Source organism: Schistocerca piceifrons, chromosome 2 (genome assembly GCF_021461385.2).
Source record: "Schistocerca piceifrons isolate TAMUIC-IGC-003096 chromosome 2, iqSchPice1.1, whole genome shotgun sequence".
In the NCBI taxonomy this organism is placed as follows: Eukaryota; Metazoa; Arthropoda; class Insecta; order Orthoptera; family Acrididae; genus Schistocerca; species Schistocerca piceifrons.
In genome coordinates this window covers 694,720,482-694,740,474 of record NC_060139.1, presented here as the reverse complement: position 1 = coordinate 694,740,474, position 19,993 = coordinate 694,720,482, and positions in this window count along the sequence as shown.

Below are 19,993 nucleotides of genomic sequence, written 5' to 3'. Positions count from 1 at the left end.
GCTCGGCTAATCCCGCGCGGCAATAATTGTAAAAATTAAGACACAATGTCGAGAACGATTTGCAAATGTTACGAGTTTGTCTCCTGTCATTCGCCTCTTTGCTCGACCGTTGTCGTCGTCAGTTGAAGATGCTCCGAATTATCTACAGATGGAACTGATCGACCTACAGTGCAATACAAGACTGCAGGACAAGTTCTTTGCAGCGCGAAGTACAAAAGAATTCTACGAAAATTTTTCACAACAAGAATTTCCACGCCTGCTCCGAGAAGCCGCGAGAGTTATGCCCATGTTCGGGTCGACATATGCTTGTGAAATATTTTTCTCGGTGATGAAAATGAATAAATCAGGGTTTCGATCAAGCATAAGTGATGAAAATCTTCGTAACTGCTTTCGTTTGTCACTTAGCCGTGCTTTTGTGCCCGATATTAACTGTATCATTTCTCATGACCAGTGATAAAAGTGTTTGGATTTATTCCTTTCACAATTAAAAATTATTGTTTACTAACAGTGCATGATTGCCTCATTCTGCTCCATGTTACATTATTATCAGGAAAATTGGTCATTTTTTTTAATGTGTGAAGGGCTACGCTCAGCTCAAGTATATAAAACATAACATTCATCTAATTGTCGGTTATTATGCAGATTTCAGACGGAACTGATGAAAGATACAGCAATAATGGTATTGAAATAACAGGTGATTGTCGAGAGGTCTGCAGTTATCATTCTGTTCAGAGGTCAGTGGGACAGAAATTATGTGGGTGTAACCAAGGGCACCGAGAATTAGTTTTAGGAAATCTTGCATTAGTTTAATGTTATTTGAAATCATGAATAAGGTATGTTGGAAGTCACTAAGTGTTCTCTTTCTTAAATACTAGGTCAAAAACATTACATAGTATTTTAAATGTTTAATACGCGAAGTACCTTCCCATGATTGGCTTGCAAGCTGTGGAAAGAGCACTAGAATGCGCAGGTACAGAGTATCCCAGCAAGTGGATAAAGGGACATCCGTGCGTAGAAACATGCACTACATGAATTCTGACGGCTGCGGCGTACAGCTGTGACCCGGAAGTTGCACATGTGCAGAATTTCTGGCCGGCCCTGGTCTACAACCTGGCGTCCTCGCGGTGACATTATCATCTACGTACTGTTATTATTTTGGTACCTACGAAAGCATGTTGTTGCATGACTACAGCTAACGATACTTTTCAATGTTCTTCACCGCCTTTTAATATTTTGACCGATCTGAAGATGATTGCAGATAGTAACCAAAACTAGTTATTGAACTTAAATTGTGACAGGAAAATTGCGATCTGGGCATTAACAGTCTTTACTTTAAAAAGAAGTTATTTAATAAACCACGTTAATGGCAGTCTCCCCCCTGACCATGTCTGACTTCACTAACCAGAATTGCTTCCGAAAGAACCAATTAATGAAATGGGGCATTAAGAGTTAAAACCTTTAAGGGCTTCTACAGCTACGTGCGTGATTCATGAGGCGTCTAATCGCTAACCGTGCAGTGGTGTGGTCAAAAAAGCCTTTGCGTGTCTGGTTCAAATGGCTCTGAGCGCTATGGGACCAAAAATCTGAGGTCATCAGTCCCCTAGAACTTAGAACTACTTAAACCTAACAAACCTAAGGACATCACACACATCCATGCCCGAGGCAGGATTCGAACCTGTGACCGCAGCAGTCACGCGGTTCCAGACTGTAGCACCTAGAACCGCTCGGCCACTCCGGCCGGCTGCGTGTCTGGCTTTAATTATTTTGGTACTAGCCCATCCCTGCATGATAGCCCCAAGACAGTCATTAGGTTTTCTGATATGATAGATATATATCTTAATAGGTCCTCTGCTTCACCCAGCAATGTAGAACTGAGCTAGTGGATTTTTTTGCACATCATCGATTGGGTTTTTGTTCATAATTAAACTCGAAAAGACATCATTGTAACGGCAACTTAAGGTAGTCACCTTCAAAAGTCTGTAAGTTAATAGAGACTAACTTCAAATGACAGACATTTCCTGGCGGATTCGAAAGTTCCATAGACTGTGGTATGTGAGCGTGTCGCTTCATTAAACTCTTCGTATTAAATTCAATGAAAGTCCAGGAATCCTCGGATTCTGCCGTGTCCTTGCTATGATCCATGGACTCATCTTCAATTTGCAACCGTGTTTCTGCCGACTTTTCCTTCCGGCATTCCTACGCTACGACTGTCTACAGCTTGTACAAAACCCTCTATGCGTGCGAGGCGGCTTTTGCAATACCTCTCTGCTTAACCAATCGAGCCTCTCACCAGATTCTATTCTGGGAATGGGCAGGTGGTAATATGGTACCAAGGAGCTGATAATTGCACTTCCACATTACAGTCAGGGCGGCAGGCAGCACGGACTGGAAGGACCCTAGCGTCATCATGCACTCAGTCATCAGTGGCGAAATTTCGACGCTAGCAGGTGACGTCACAGAACACAATGGTTGGTGGTGCCTGTACTCTTCCTGTTTAGTGTTCAACAAACACATTGTCAGCTGACAAACAGCTGCGAGCGCTGATGTTTCAGCAGCTGTTTCTGAAGTAATGAATCTTTTTTAAGAAGGAACACTGATAAATCTTTTTAAAAATATAGAACAGGACTTCTACGGCTGTAGAAACGAATTTAGAGAATGGTACGACAACAGAGGGAATTAAATCAGATTTTGAAAGTGAACGACCTAAATGAGAAATTGTTGGTTAAATATTTAAAAGAGTTGTTTAAAGGTAATAAACTAGCAGAAAATGAGAAAATTTTAGAGATCAGCATAAAAATAAACAATGGTGAAACTACTTCACTGGCAGAGTTAGAAGAAGCTGTAAGTCTGGTAAATAATGAGAAACTTTCAGGGAAAGATAGGATTCCCAATGAGTTTCTGAAGTATGGAGGATATCCACTAACTAAATAACTAATCACGTTATTTAATAATTTTATAACTCGTAATAAAATTCAAAATGAATGAACAACTAGCATCACTATACTCATGTGCAAAAGAGGAGATAAGAAAGACCCACCCAGTTACAGAGGGCTAAATCTACTCAGTTCAGTTCTTAAACTCATAAAAAGGTTGTAGGAAATAAATGTAAAAAAACTATATAACCCTAGCAGAGGAGCACATTTGAGAACCAGTAGGTCACGCACAGATGCAATATTCATTGTTAGACAGCTTGTAGAAAAGTCCACTGAATGCAACAGACCAGCTTATTTTTGTTTTATTGACTTTTAGAAGGCTTTCGACATTATTCAGTAAACACATGTGATAAACCTGCTCTGTAGTAAGGCCATACCTTTCGGTTTAATAAAAACAATTGGAGACATTTATTCCAACAACTACATGCAGGCGAAAATTGGTTCCAGTTTATCTGGCTGTAAAGCAATTAATAACGATATTAGACATGTTGACTCTTTCAGCCTGCTAGTCATGGATGACGTGATAAAGGAGGTATTGGATGGTAGTCGATATAAAATGGGGGACGAGGAAATAAAAATAATTTCTTATGCTGTTGCAGTTCTGCAAGCAAATAGTGATAACCTGCAGAAAATTTTACATACAGTTAACGTGGCAGCCTCAAACTTTAATATGATCATATTCATTAAAAAAACCAAAAGCATGACCATTTCTGTGGAAACAATTAGATGCCAGTTGAAAATAAATGGAAAGACTCTTCAACAAGTAATAAAATTTGAATACTTTGGTACTGAATTGTCCAGCAGAGGAAATTTCGGAGAAGAGCTTAGAGAACAAGTATAAAAAGCAAACAGAATGGTAGGGTGTTGAAACAATACAGTTTGAAGAAACAAAAATATAGGTTGAATGCAAAAGAAGGCAATATGCACTGAAGAGGCAAAGAAATTGGTACACCTGTCTAATATCGTGTAAGGCTCCAGCGAGCACGCAGAAATGCCGCAACATGACGTGGCATGAACTCGACCAATGTCTGAAGTAGTGCTGGAGGGAACTGACACCATGAATGCTGTAGGGCTGTCCATAAATTCATACGAATACAAAGGGCTGGAGATCTTCTGAATATCACGTTGCAAGGCATCCCAGGTATCCTCAATAACGTTCATGTCTGGGGCCTGTGGTGGACGACGGAAGCGTTTAAACTCAGAAAAGTGTTCCTGGAGCCACTCTGTAGCAATCCTGGTCGTGTGGGGTGTCGCATTGTCCAGCTGGAATTGCCCAAGTCCATCAGAATACACAATGAACATGAATGGATGCAAGTGATCAGACAGGATGCTTACGTCCGTGCGACCAGTCATGAGTCGTATCTAGACACATCAGTGGTCGCATATCACTCCAACTGCACACGTCCCACACCATTACAGAGCTTCATGCGGTTTGAACAGTGCCCTGCTGCACGGATTCATGAGTTTGTCTCCATACCGATACACGTCCATGCGCTCGATACAATTTGAAACGAGAGTCGTCAGACCAGGCAACATGTTTCCAGTCGTCAACAGTCCAATGATGTCGGTGTTGATGGGCCCAGTCGAGGTGTACGACTTTGTGCAAGGGTACAAGAGTGGGCCTTCTGCTGCGAAAACCCATGTCGATGATGTTTCGTCGAATGGTTCACGCGCTGACACCTGTTGATGGCCCAGCATTGAAATCTGCCGCAATTTGCGGAATGGTTGCATTTCTGTCACGTTGAACGATTGTTTTCAGTCGTCGTTGGTCCCTTTGATCTTTCACCAGCCGCAGCGATGTCAGAGATTTGATGTTTTACCGGATTCTTGATATTCACGGTACGCTCGTGAAATGATCGTACGGAAAAAATCCCCATTTCATCGCTACCTCGGAGATGCTGTGTCCCATCGCCCGTGCGCCGACTATAACACCACGTTCAAACTCACTTAAGTCTGTATAACCTGCTATTGTAGCAGCAGTAACCGATCAAACAATTGCATCAGACACTTGTTGGCCGATCGCAGTGCCGCGTTCTGCCTGTTTGCATATCTCTGAATTTGAATACGCTTGCCTGTACCAGTTTCTTTGGCGCTTCAGTGTAAAGAACAATAGTGAGACCGATTATGGCATAAAAAGCTGAGACAGGGCCTGAAGTATCAAGAACTGGAAGACTTTTGGAAGCCACGGAAATTAAAATTCTGTGGAAGATTGCAGAGGAAACGCCGAGAGATATAGAAGTGAAAGCATAAGAAAATGGTTGCGGGAGAACCAGTCCAGTTGAGTGTCTCGTCAGGCGCTTCTTGTCGACTATTGATCTCAACATGGGGAACGTCTGTTAGGAATATCGCCACAGTCACACGAACTGTCAGGGCAAAATTCCCACTTGTGCATGTTGTATTTGAACATACCTCCTCCAGTCCAGTATCTGCTAAGCTGTACGCGCACCCCTTTAGGACCATGAAAGCCTGGGACTTTAACAGCTGAGTTGTTAATAAATTCGTGGTTCCGGGAATTCATGGCTCGCCATTCAATTTTCCATTCGCAGTCCCGGTTGAACCCAGTTGAGAAAATCTGGATACCTTCTTCATATACTGGACTTCTGTATTTGAGACATTTCTTGTTCAGCAAGAGTAAATCTTTGTAAAGAGAAACTTATTTTTAGAAGCTTCCCGGAAGAGGTTGTAGAGAGCCGCCTTTCGGTGTTGGTGTGCATGACACATATTCAAGACTACTGATAGCCAACATAGCTGAAGGTACGGGATTAAGGCAAAAGAAAAAGTAGCAGAAATATGATTATTATGGAAAATATACATTGCGTTTGCGAAGGCGGTGACTGACATGTTATGAGATATTATTTTTTGTTTTGACGCAGCCACTTTTGATGATATAATCATAACCAGTTTCGGCCGTCAAAGGCCATCTTCATGGGCTACAACAGAAAACAGAAATGCTTGAATTAAGACCTGAAACAAGTGCAGTTCTTTTCACTAGACCTACGTGTGGGCTTAATAAACTGCTATTGCAATGAATATGGTTCATACCTAAGGGCGGCGTTTGATGACAACATCAGATCAGAAATCAGGGAATTATGTACGTACAACCAAGTGTACTTTTCCTACCCTACTCTTTGCGCTAGATGCACGCATCCGCTACAAGAGAATCTTCAGCCTTGAAAATAATAGTTACTGTAATAATATTTCACTCAGTTATCCATTCAGTAATTCCCTAATTTATGATCTTGTGTTTAGCTGACTATACATGAAAACTTGTTCATCAAACTCCGCCCATAGGTCTGAACCATATGCATTGTAAAAGCACTAAACTCAAAACGAAAATAACTGCACTTGTTTCACGTCTTAATTTAAGCTTTTCTATTCTCATCTGAAGATGGTCTTTGAAGGCAGAAACCGGTTATGATTGTATCATAAAAAGTCACTGAGTAAAAACGAAAATAATACCTTACAATACCATTATTATTTTCCACTACGAACCGTGCATTCCAAGCTATGACGGCTCATCTCTGCAGAATGGACATTATTTAGCCCCAACGCTCTGTCTTTACAAATAACTTTCCATCTTAACTATTCTATGTTACTTACAACATTATGAAAGTGTGTTTCGAATTGGCATCCAAGAGTTTGCCTTCTATTTCTAGGCTCTTCCATCCCTCTTTTAATGTTACTGTTTCTGCTGCCCTAATTCATTGCAATCTTTTGGCTTTTCTTACTGTATCTAGATCTTTGTATAAATTATTAAATTAATCATCATGTAGTGTTTCCAGGATTTATTATTACTTTTTTCCATCAGTCTTGTGACTGGTCTGATGCGACGCGCCACAAAATTCTCTCCTCTGCCACCCTATTTATCTCAGAACACCATTTACAGCCAACGTTCGCAGTCACTTGCTGGATTTATTCCAATCCTCATCACCTCCTACAGTTTTTACACTTCACTTCTCCCTGAAGTGGGTGTTATATCCTTGATGTCTTAACACATGCCCTATAATACCCTGTTATTGTCAACGTTATTTCTCATTTTTCTCCTCCCCCCCCCCCCCAATTCTGTGGAGAGCCTGCTCACTTCCTGTCTTATCAGTACATATAAGTTTCAACGTTCTTCTGTAGCACTAAGTCTCAAAATATTTCGATTCTCTTCTCTTCCGGTTTTGTGGACAATCTGTGATGCACTTGCATACAACCCAACGTCGTTGTCAGTTGGTCGATCCTCATACTGAAGCTGATACTAGTAGACTTCTTTTGGCCAGGGACGCGCTCTTTGCCTGTACTGGTATGTGCTTTATGTCCTCCTGATTTCGTCTGCCAGATCCCATTTTGCCTTGAAGGTAGCAGAATTTCTTCATTCCGTCAGCTTCGTGATCGCTCATTTCTGCTACTTCTCATTACTTTCGTCTGTCTTCGGTTGTGATTGTGAGATTGTTCATTTTGTTTAATACATCCTGCAATTCTTCATCACTTTTGCCGAGGCTGAATTGCAATTATACTGTTGAAACTTTCTTTTTATTACCTTCATTGCTTCTTCGATGTATACATCGAACAGTAAGGGCGAGAGACTGCATCCCTCACTTACATTCTTTCTAATCCGAGCCCTTCATTTTTGCTGTTCCATTCTTAGTTTTTCCTGTTGGCTCCGTACTCCCTACACCTAAATTCCTGAGAACTTCGAATATATTCCACTATATCACATTGCCGGACACTTTTTCGAGGTCGACAAATTCTGTGAAAGTTTTGTGTACCTTATGCCGGCCGGAGTGGCCGAGCGGTTCTAGGAGCTTCAGTCTGGCACCGCGCGACCACTACGGTCGCAGGTTTGAATCCTGCCTCGGTCATGGTTGTGTGTGATGTCCTTAGGTTGGTTAGCTTTAAGTATTTCTAAGTTCTAGGGGACTGATGACCTCAGATGTTAAGTCCCATAGTGCTCAGAGCCATTTGAACCATTTTTGTATCTTATAGGTCGACATACTTTCCTTAAGGGGGGGTAGGACGTCAAACGGGCCGACTTGGAGAAGGAGGGGCACCACAGGACATTTTAATTTCCACTCTCTATACTTTTACAAATAAATTCATAAAACTTTGTCAGCATGACCAGGAAGGATTCAGAATTCACACTCATTGCAGTGGATGTTCGAAAACATAACGAAGTAATATTTTTTTTTACATGTGAAATTTCATCATTTTTTCACTTACTAATGGCTGCATTTGTTGCTACAGGTACACTTTTCTTCATAAGTAAGTGAGATTCTTCGATGAATTTTGCACAGCATACAAACCATGCATAAAGGTGTATGAAACTCTAGAATTTTCAAAATCTATTAAAAACTGTGGTAAAAATTGAGGTAATTAACTACAAAATTTGTGTTTTTTCTAAACATCAAGTTCAAAATATAGCAGCTGATTCGTTTTTTCATAAATTAAATCAATTCTAGAGTTTCATACACCTGTAAGTATGGTATGTATGCTGTGCAAAATTCATCGAAGAATCTCTCTAACTTATGAAGAAAAGTGTACCTATACCAACAAATGCAACCATTAGTACGTGAAAAAATGACGAAATTTCACACTTAAAAAAATTACTTCGTTATGTTTTCGAATTTCCACTGCAATGAGTGTGAATCCTGAATCCTTCCTGGTGATGCTGACAAAGTTTTATGAATTTATTTGTAAAAGTTTAGACACTGGAAATTAAAATATCATGTGATGCCTCTCCTGCTCCAAGTCGGCCCGTTTGACGTCCTACCCCCCCCCCCCCCCCCCCCCTCCTACATTAAGGCTCTGCGTCCAACTGCCCTTCATTTTCTTTTGTTATTTCCCGAAAGAAGTACACCATTTTATTTCTTTTAATCTGAACAGCATAGCCTTTCATACGCACAAAGACATTAAAGTTTTTTTTTATTAAGTTTGAAAGTGGATTCCAATAGAAAACTGCCCACTTTGAATTCGCTTGAGATTTAACAAGTTAAGATTCATAAGCGCTTATAATTGTGTTTGTGTGTTTCTGTGTGGGTATGTGGGGGGGGGGGGGGTGGATGTGGGTGAATGTGTGTGTGTGTGGGGGGGGGGGGCGGTAGGGGGGGGGTGTACGTACAGTAATCGTTCATTAAGCGCTTTTGGAGGATTTTAATCTCCGCGGCGCTACGCTTCAAAATGTACGCGGACTCGCTGCCCTCCGCTCCAGAACAGAAACACAAGCGGCAGGCCGCTTTTCGCGCGCAGCGGAAATCTCCGCCGAGCCGAGAGCACGGAGTGAGCCGGGAAAGGGGCAGCTGGTGAGAGCAGATCGGCCAGCCGTGTTTTCCGGCCGCGCGATCACAGGCGCGGTCAGCACTCGTGGCGTCAGCTGTACCGCGGGCCGTCGCCATGGCGACGGCGGCTACGTGGGCGTGGCGGGTGGAGAGGGGGCGCGGGGCAGGGTAGGCCGGCAGTGCTCCGCGCCGGTGGCGCCCCACAGCCAGCCGGCGAGCCAGCGTCGCGTCGCGTCGAGCCGAGCCGTGGTCCCGCGCCGCGCCGCGCAGCTGCCAGCGTCCGCCCGCCGGTGACACAGTGACGGCCGGTGACAGCGAGAGCCGCGACGCCGGCATGGAGGCCCCGCCAGGTGAGTGAGTGCCAATGCGTTGCAGCGCAGCCCCGTCTCGCTGCGAAGTGGCCCACCCGACGGCGTCGCGCCTGACCTCGGCGCGCGCGATCGATAGCTCGCAGCCGGCCGCGAGTGTGCGCCCCGCTCTACGGCTCTGCTCGCGTGCCGCTCCGCCGTTCGCACTGCCGCAGGCCCGGCCCTGGCGACGTCATCACGTGTGTGTTCGTACGGCCACGCTCAGCTGCCGGGTGCACCGACTGGTAGTTCGGTCTCTCCCCGCCCTGTGATTTACTAGCAGTGCGTGTGGAACGCTACTTACGTTTCCTGGAGCAGTGACACCCTCGTGCGCATTAACGTCATTTGGCAATTATTCTGTAAGGGCTAGACAACTACCTGTTCAATCACAATCTGCTGTTGCTGGGTCTTCAGTCCGAAGACTGGTTTGTTGTAGCTCCCCACGTTAGTCCATCCTGTGCAAGCTTCTTCATCTCGGCGTCACTACTACAACCTTCATTGATTTGAACCTGTGTTTTATAGTCGAGTATTCGTCTCCGTCTACAATCCCCTGCACCCCTCCCACAATTGCCAGACTGGTATCTCAGGTTCTGTCTTATCAATCGATACCCCCTTTTATTCATGTTACGTCATAAATACGTCTCCAGTTCAATTGTTTTTTTTTTCTCCTCATTAATTATTCGATCTAGCGATCTAATTCATAAGACGCTCCTGCAGAATCACATCTCAAAACCTCTTCTTCTTGTTTATCACGCACATACCTCTTCTGTACAAGGCTCAAGACAGATAACGTCTGAAAAGATTTGCTAACACTTAAGCTCATATTCGACGATAACAAATTTAACAATTGTTACGAGAGTTTCCGCAACGGTTTAAATTTTCGAAACATTTATTGTAACAGCCTCAGTTCAAATGGTTCAAATGGCTCTGAGCACTATGGGACTTAACTTCTGAGGTCATTAGTCCCCTAGAACTTAGAACTACTTAAACCTAACTAACCTAAGGACATCACACACATCCATGCCCGAGGCAGGATTCGAACCTGCGACCGTAGCGGTCGCACGGTTCCAAACTGTAGCGCCTAGAACCGCACGGCCACACCGGCCGGCCAGCCTCAGTTGCAAATGGTGACAGTTGGTACCTAGTTTCGATCACATTTAATGATCATCTTCAGCTATGACTAATCACAGACAGTGAAAAGTCAAAATTCTTTCAAAAGTACGTAGTCATAGTTGAAAAATAAAGGAAACAGCTACAATAGTACACACATGAAACTTTCCATTTCATCTTGCATTTTACTCATATATGTTAGATGCCATGAAATGTTGCCACAGGTGTACTACTTTGCTGTTTTCTTTGTTTTACGGCTTTGACCATATCATTTATAAAGAATTTTGCTATTCACTACTCATGATAAATCAGATCTGAAGATGATCCTTAAATGTGATCGAAACTACTTATCAGCTGTAACTACTTTCAGCTAAGACCATTGTAATAAATATTTCAAAGAGATATGGTAATTATCATTTCCAAAAATGTTTTTCCTACTAATGTCGGACTGAATTTTTATATCGTTGAGCCGGCCGCGGTGGTCTAGCGGTTCTGGCGCTGCAGTCTGGAACCGCGGGACTGCTACAGTCGCAGGTTCGAATCCTGCCTCGGGCATGGGTGTGTGTGATGTCCTTAGGTTAGTTAGGTTTAAGTAGTTCTAAGTTCTAGGGGACTTATGACCTAAGATGTTGAGTCCCATAGTGCTCAGAGCCATTTTTTTAATATCGTTGGTACCTAAGCCATCGTCACTTACGTTGTTACTCCAGTAATTAAAGTCATCTAATACGTTTAGTGTCTCGGTTCTCTTTCTGAATCTAATCCCGCGACCGTTGCCTGGTTCAGTTCGACTATACTGTATATGACTGAGGAAAGTGAGAGCAGTGTGATTTACATTCGGTACTACTGTAATAATTTATGGAAGGATCTAAGGCAAAACGTGGATGCATCTTACATATTTCTTTTATTTGTACGATTTGTTTCGGAAGAATAGAAGGGAGGATGAAACGAAAATTGCACATCACGACAACGACAATGTCATCAGCGACTGAGAAGAAACTGGAATAGTTCATGTTTTGGGAAGGAATTCGGTAGCGTCCTTTCATAGGGGACTATACTGGTTTCGCTTAAATCGATGTAGTGAAACCACGGAATACATAATCCAGGACGGCTCGACGGGGATTTGAACCCCGGGTCGGTGTTTGTATCTCCATCAAAAAGCCGGCTACTTAAAAACAGTACCTGGAGAAAAAACACAATCAGTCGTAACGACTGCTTCCTTTGTAGCCGAGTATACACTTTAATCAAACATCCTGCCGGTTTGAAACAGTGCAAAAAGCAAATACTTTTCAAGCTCCAAATGCGGCCGTCGGAAATACAAGATTATCTCAGCTACAGAGGAATTTCCCGCCAAAGGCAGCGATTGGTTTTCGAATCGCAGTCTGTTGAAAAGTTTTAGTCTGACAAGTAGATTTAGATTTGAGAACTTCTGTACCTGTTCGTTCTTCTTTCCTTCTTGGATGTTATTTCCATTATGATAAAAGTTTAAAATACGTTTTAATTTTCGCACTAGAGACAGTGTTAACTACTGGCAGATGTCTGTTGATGCCAAATCGAAAGCACGACGCAGAGAACTATATCAGTGATCCTGAGTTCCTGATTTGTTGCATACGCATGTACTAACCCAGAGATACTTCCTGAAAACATTTCACAGTGGCAAATGCTACGACTAATGCCCAATGTGCTCCTCTGCAGATTTCTGTACCTATTGAAAGGATTTCTGTTGTGGATCTTCTTACATAACATTCTCAGCTGTGCTGGAGTACACAGATTTGACATACCTTCTCTTGATAATAGATCGAACGAGGTGGCGCAGCGTTTAAAGGCAGCGGATTAGTATTTGGAAGGAAGGCGGTTCAAATCCCTCCACGACCATCCTGCTTCAGTAAATCACTAAAGGCAAATGACGATGTGGTTCCCTCGAAAAGAACTCGTCCAATTTCCTTGCTCATCCTGCCGTAGAAAGGGGAGATTTTTATTTGGCTGTAACGACATCGCCGTCGATGCGATGTGAAACCTCATTTTTCCTTCCTTGCTATTAACACAACGCTACGACATATAAATAAAATTATACACAATCTTCATCAAAAGAGGATCGATCACCCATACAAGCAACGTACAGATGCTTTTGGGATAATTCCTTGTTTTATTTTCTTTTCCAGGATTCCAACCCAAGGATCCCTACAACCAACTGCATAACATCAGAATAAAACATAGACTATGTACGCAATAAAAACCCCACAATGTAACAGTTTCGAGATTTCGTGTTATAATTTGACTAGTTCATAAAGTACATGTAATCATAGGTTTACAAGGAATGAACAACATGCTATCACTGTTACGAAGAAGAAAAATTAATATTTACAACGATTTTGTACCTGTCCACATACATAAATGGAATGTTTGTGATGTTGAGTGTCAGCCTTATTTTGTACTACTAATTTGGAATAGTACCAAGTTTGGGCGTTAATGGTTGTTCTGGTCGTGGGAGTAATAATTGACGAATTAGTGTGTTGGCCGAGTAAGGAAGTATGCTGCAAAAGCTTTCAGTTATGGAGCGAATCTCTTCTGAAACAAATTTCTAAGTGTGAAACTTCTTAATAATTGTTTTTACTTAAACTGCAATAACTTAGAGAGGTGAAACTTCTAAATTTATTTGATTCTGAAACTGCTGTGTGAAATTGAATGCAAGTGAACCTGATTAAACTGCTGAGTGGAACTGTATGTACTGTCTCTTTGCTTGTCTTTATCATTTCATATCTGACCTACAGAACTTGCCCTGACAAACAGAACTCCAACTTTTCCTGTTCATTAATTACTCACAATATTCAAATAACGCGATCTGACTGCTTAAAATTGATAATCTGGCTTCAAATAATTAATAAAAAAGAATAGCCCCGAATCAAAAGAAAGCCTAACAGTAACCTATATATATCATAAGTCACTTACCTCATAGAAAATCTTCATTACACGAACTACAGCAATGCACCAAAAACTAATAAAGCCAGCTAAATAAAAGATTCTAACCACAGTAGGCTCTAACCATTAATAGGCATGTGGTTAGCAAAGGAAAGATTTTGTTGCAGAGCAAACAATGTATTTACCTTAAGAATGTGACAACCAGTTCAAAAATTATATAATCATTAGTAATAAATCTCAGTGACGGATATACATTCAGACCGTCCGCTCTCGCTAATATTGCAAACTTCCAACACTGCTAATTATTAACCTCTAACCTCCATCACTGCTGACTACTCACTCCCAACTTCCATCACTGCTTGCCATTCACCTCCAACTACCATCACCTCTGACTGACAACTTCCAACTGCTAGTCCACCCAGCCACAGAGTCTCTTACAGAGCGCGCACAGCACTGTCAGAGTTATTAGTGCAGAGTGCTACATAGCGCTGCCAACATACAAACACATAAACAAGCCTGATCCTCTCAAAAAATTTTACAGAATAGTTTGGGCAGTGGCCAAGACTCTTGTTAAAACTTTTTCATATTAACGATATCAGCTAGATCAAATGCACACAATTAGAAATATACTGTTGGTAAAAAGCAAAAATTGTCCTCACAGTCCCTAAAGACAGTTCTAGTCATTCATCAGAAGAGCAGTCTATGACAGTTTTATGCACAAAGTCTGAGCAGTAAAAGAAAATGCACAAACAAGTAATGGACCACCATGCAATCTTGAAGAAGTAATGTTGTCCTCCCATTGGAAACATAGTGCTGACTCTTGACATGAGGAATGATACTGGGCCACAAGAGAGCAAACCCACAGCAGAGTCAGTCAAAGTCTTGAAGAATATTGGTTGGTAGATCACCACAGAGCAGACCCACAGTGTGCCTTGTAGAAATTATGGTAGTAATGGGCCACCAAAAGTGCAGACCCACTGTAGTCCTTGAAGAGATGGCCAGCAGCCATCGGTTGCGATTGTGCAGGTGCATATACTATGACCAACAGAAATGTGTGCAGTAAAATGATCCCTACTCTTTACTTAACTTGAAGAACTGTTGTCTATACAATTTACAATTTTACAGCATAAGAATACAATTAAAAAGGTACAGAAAACATCATTACAATCAACAAAATGATAATACAGATAACATTTGTAGTAATACAGGCATTACGCAAAAATGGAAATAAGCATATACATCAATATTACAGGAATTATGACATAAGTAAATAAATGAAAAAAATTAAAATATTCTTAGGAACATTAACTTGATCCATGAGCATTAAAAGAAAACATAACAGAATAAATAACGTACAAACATCTACCCAAAGAAAAAAAGTCCAGATTTGAGGATAACAGTATTCCTCATCATAGTGAACGCAGCTAAGTATTAGAAGGAAAAAAAATTCTACCATATTTATCTTATCAGGTAAATACACAGACAGAGGAAGAACACAGACATACAAGGGTACACAAAAAACATAGCGGAATAACACAACAGGAGAGGGCAGGGTATGTTTTCAGTGTAACATTTAGTACTGCAGTACTTGTGGTACTTCATTTCCAACCAAAACTTCGTTTTATTCTCGGAAATCTCCCTTAGTTCAACATTGTTCCCAAAAAAAGTCGTGTCTAAGCATGCTTTTTTGGAATCATACTTACTCATATTTCTCACTTCATCATTTGTTTCCAAGTAAATCCTACCTAACAAAATAATTGTTCCCCATTAACAATACTCGTTGGCCAAACTTTTTTCTTATAGCTTCTCAATGCATTTCTTCCCTATTCATCACAGCCTTTTTCATAAATAGCATACCTCCTGTTAAACTAACTTAAATCTACTGAGCTCAGATACATAAACTAGAGAACGAGGCAAGGCAGCAGCACAAAACAGTTAACACAAACAGCAATGACAAAAAATGTAAATTGGCAAAGCAAGCAGCAGCATATTTAAATTAGCAAAGCAAATTCAACATTACAATATAAGGCAGCAAACAAGAGATATAAATCATTGGTAAAACTGACTTAATACAGTAATACAATGTGAAATTCAGTAGAACAATGCCTGACAAATAGCAGCAGCAAATGCAATAACTTATACCTAAACATGAGAAAGCACAAGCAGAAAAAATATTACAGTAAAGACAGCAATGCAGATAAGGGAAACGTCTATTCACATCTTAATGTGTATGTCACATCATATCACTAAAATGGTGCATCACAACAGCTATTCTACCAAAAAATTTCCAACTCTTCAAAACGAAAATTATGTATGCAATTCCTGTTACTAGTCCCTTCGCCTTTTTATGCTTCTTTCCTCTCCAAGTGCTCGTTTTTAAGAATGTGGATCATAAGATTATTATTTAATGGATCTGTAGATGGAAAGTGTTTACATTAGCATATGCATTAAATTTTATTTAATAAAACCAATGCTAGAGCGCAACTGGAAACTAGACATCAAAATACGAAAATATGTACAAAGCAAAGCATAAAAACATTATTCACCAGACGCATGGAATTTCATAATTCAGTAAAAAAAAAATTCTCAACTTTCGTAGAAAGATACTAGTCATAATCAGGTGTAGGTTGGTTCTGAGAACTATGGGACTTAACATCTATGGTCATCAGTCCCCTAGAACTTAGAACTACTTAAACCTAACTAACCTAAGGACAGCACACAACACCCAGCCATCACGAGGCAGAGAAAATCCCTGACCCCGCCGGGAATCGAACCCGGGAACCCGGGCGTGGGAAGCGAGAACGCTACCGCACGACCACGAGATGCGGGCATAATCAGGTGTGTAACATAAGAACATTTCTCGTCAATTCATAAGCATTTCAGTAATTTGTATAAGGTACGAGTTCCAAAGTGTTATCATATGTTTCCAAGTAATAGTGTGTCGTGTTTGTGGTGCGTTCTGCAAAGAAATGTCGATAGTAAGGTAAATGGCCTGTTTTTTCTACAGCTATGTGAGCACTTATGAAAGTGCGGCAAGCTTCAAAGTTTCTGAAGCGGCACGAGGAAAGTTGAAAATCAACACAACAATACGTATATTTCAAAGCGGCTAGTGTGTAGCCCAGCGCAGTTTAACATCAAGATCACATACACTTTTTAAGAAAATATTTATAACAGCAATTTCAGCTATAATGACAGTTTCACAGATTGAAAATTTACTTTGGAAGTGTATAGAAATGAAATCTCATGAATAACACTGTCCAAAAATTTCCATCAGCATTGTGGTACTCACATTCACATATATACTTACCTTTCATAACTCTTAAAGTACAGTTCTTGGTTTCCAATATTTTTTCACAAACCAGAGTCCCTAAACACTATTCATTATTTATATACATATATGTTGATACTGCTTCAATATTTCATCATAATAAACACTTAACATAATCACATTCCTCGTATAGAATCACCTTATTGATCATAAACATACCTCAACATCACAATACACATCTTCGTTATAATAACATCTCATAACAGATCAATCAAATCTCAAAATCGTCATAGCTTCTTTCAATAATCACAAAATACATAAAAAATTCTCTGCTTGTTTCAATAATGTCATCTACCTCAAACGTACTTCAAAAATCGTGATCCCATACAAAATACAGCATTCAAATCTCTCACAGTATCACAATGGTTCCGAAAATATATGAACAGTTCACAAAGTATAAAGTACAATTTCCTAAATGTGAATTGACTCAACTGTGTAATTATGTAGGCATGTGGCACTGACATAGTGAAAAAAATGTTTAATTTCGTCTGCTAAATGTCTAGATAGCTCTGTAATTCTGTGTTAGAGAAATATGGTACCAATATCTAAATTGTATAAGCAAATATCATATTAACTAGGGCTTCTTGCACTTGCCACACACATGGTACACAAAGTAGGCGTACCCCCATGAGGGATAATGTACACTCATGCTCATAAATTTAGGATAATTGCAGAATGTGATAGGCATAGGCACATAAGGAACACACACGACACAGATCTGTAAGTCCACAGTATCGGTGATAAGTTGAGAAAACCGTCCCGCAACCCATGTACTACAAAACGCCACTGTTTACTGCACATGTACCCTGACATCAATATAGGATATGATCACCATGCACACATACACAGGCCGCACAAGGAGTTGGCATATTCTGGATCAGGTGTTCGAGCAACTGTTGGGGTATAGCCTCCCACTCGTGCATCAGTGCCTGTCAGAGCTCCTGAAGTGTTGTAGGGGTTTGAAGAGGTGCAGCCATACGTCAACCGAGAGCATCCCAGACGTAGTCGATGGAGTTTAGGTCTGGAGAACAGGCAGGCCACTCCATATGCCTGAGATCTTCGGTTTCAAGGTACTCCTCCATGATGGCAGCTCAGGAGGAAGGTGGGACTCACTGCACCCTAAAAAGGCGAACATACTGGTGCAAAAAGACGTCCCGGTACACCTGACCTGTTACAGTTCCTCTGTCAAATACATGCAGGGATGTACGTGCACCAATCATAATTCCACCCCACACCATCAAACCATGACCTACATACAGGTCCCTTTCAAGAACATTGAGGGGTTGGTATCTGGTTCCTGGTTCACGCCAGATGAAAACATGGCGATGTTCACTGTTCACACTATACCTGGACTCGTCCGTGAACATAACCTGGGACCACTGTTCCAATGACCATGTACTGTGTTCTTGATACCAGGCTTTACGGTCTTTCCTGTGACCAGGGGTCAGTGGAATGCACCTTGCAGGTCTCCGGGAGAATAAACCATGTTTGTTCAGTCGTTTGTAGACTGTGTGTCTGAAGACAACTGTTCCAGTGGCTGCGGTAAAGTCCCGAGCAAGGCTACCTGCAGTACTCCGTGGCCGTCTGCGGGCACTGATGGTGAGATGTCGGTCTTCTTGTGGTGTTGTACACTGTGTACGTCCCGTGTTGTAGCGCCTGGACACGTTTCCTGTCTCCTGGAATCGTTGTCATAATCTTGAGATCACACTTTGTGGCACACGGAGGGTCCATGCTACGACCTGCTGTGTTTGACCAGCCTCCAGTCGCCCTAGTATTCTACCCCTCATAACGTCTTCAATACGTGTTCTTCGAGCCATTTTCAACACACAGTCACTATTATCAAGTCTGAAAACGTCTGCACACCCACTCGCTACACCAAACTCTGACATGCACCAACACACCTCTGCGTATGTGGACTGCTGCCAGCGCCACCGTGCAACGACCGCATGTCAAATGCACCACATGGTCACACCCCGAGGTGTTTTAAACCCGCAAACCACCCACCAGAGCGTTGTGTCACCATGTATCAGCAATATCCTTAATTTATGAGCATGAGTGTAATTATACCCTCAGATGTTACAGATTAAAAGTGCGGAATGAAATGTATTGCCGAAAACCTTCAGTGTATCATAGTAGTTCAAAAATATTGCTTAAAATATTCTAAGTACAAAAGGTAATCACTCAAATGCGTGTCCTGTAGCGCCAAACTTTGCTTTCTGTTGTAAGATAATTTCTGTCATTGGCTGGTGGTAAAAATGTGCTAAGTGTCATAGTCATCGTCATCCATAAGCAACGTTCTCCAAAAATCAATGTACACACCTTTGTCATATACAAAAGTAAAGGCTGCGTAAGTATTAGCATTTCAGCGGTGATGTCAGTGCAGTCTGCTGTAATATATCACTGCATATCGTCGGATGAAGCTGGTATGTCCTTCAAGAAAATGTCTTTCAGCTTTCCCCACAGAAAAAAAGTCTACAAGCGTTAAATCTGGGCAACAGGCCGGCCAACGATTTGGAAACAATTTGTGAAAACATGCTGTTGTACTTAGTGCACTGTTGGCTGGATAGCCATCATTTTGTTACCAAGGGGTCCTTCTAGTCTGCAGAGGAACGTCTTCTAGCACCCGTACAAGACGGTCTGTTAGAAGGATGCGATACTTGTGCGCATTCAGTCTTCCGTCTCTGATAAGCGGACTATGAACTGAAGGTTCACTATCTCACACCACACGTTTACACTCCCTGGACGCTGACGTTTCACCTGACGAAGCCAACAGGGATTGTCAACAGACCAATAGTGCATTTTTCAATGGTTTACCTGGCCATGATTGCTAAATGTGATTTCGTGACTGAACGAGACGCGTGGTACATGTGGAGTATCCTGTCTTAAAGCCCATGAGCAAAAGTGAACACGATTCTCCTAGTTGTTTCCTTGCAGCTCTTGATGGAGAGAGATGTTACAGGGATGGGACCTAAGTCGATGAAGAATGTGTAGGTCACTTACCTGACTCATGCCACTTCCCCGTTCGATTGCGCAGGAGTTAACGTGCGGATTAACTGGAACAGCAGCAATAGTGTCAATTTCCCCCTCCTCTGTCGCCAT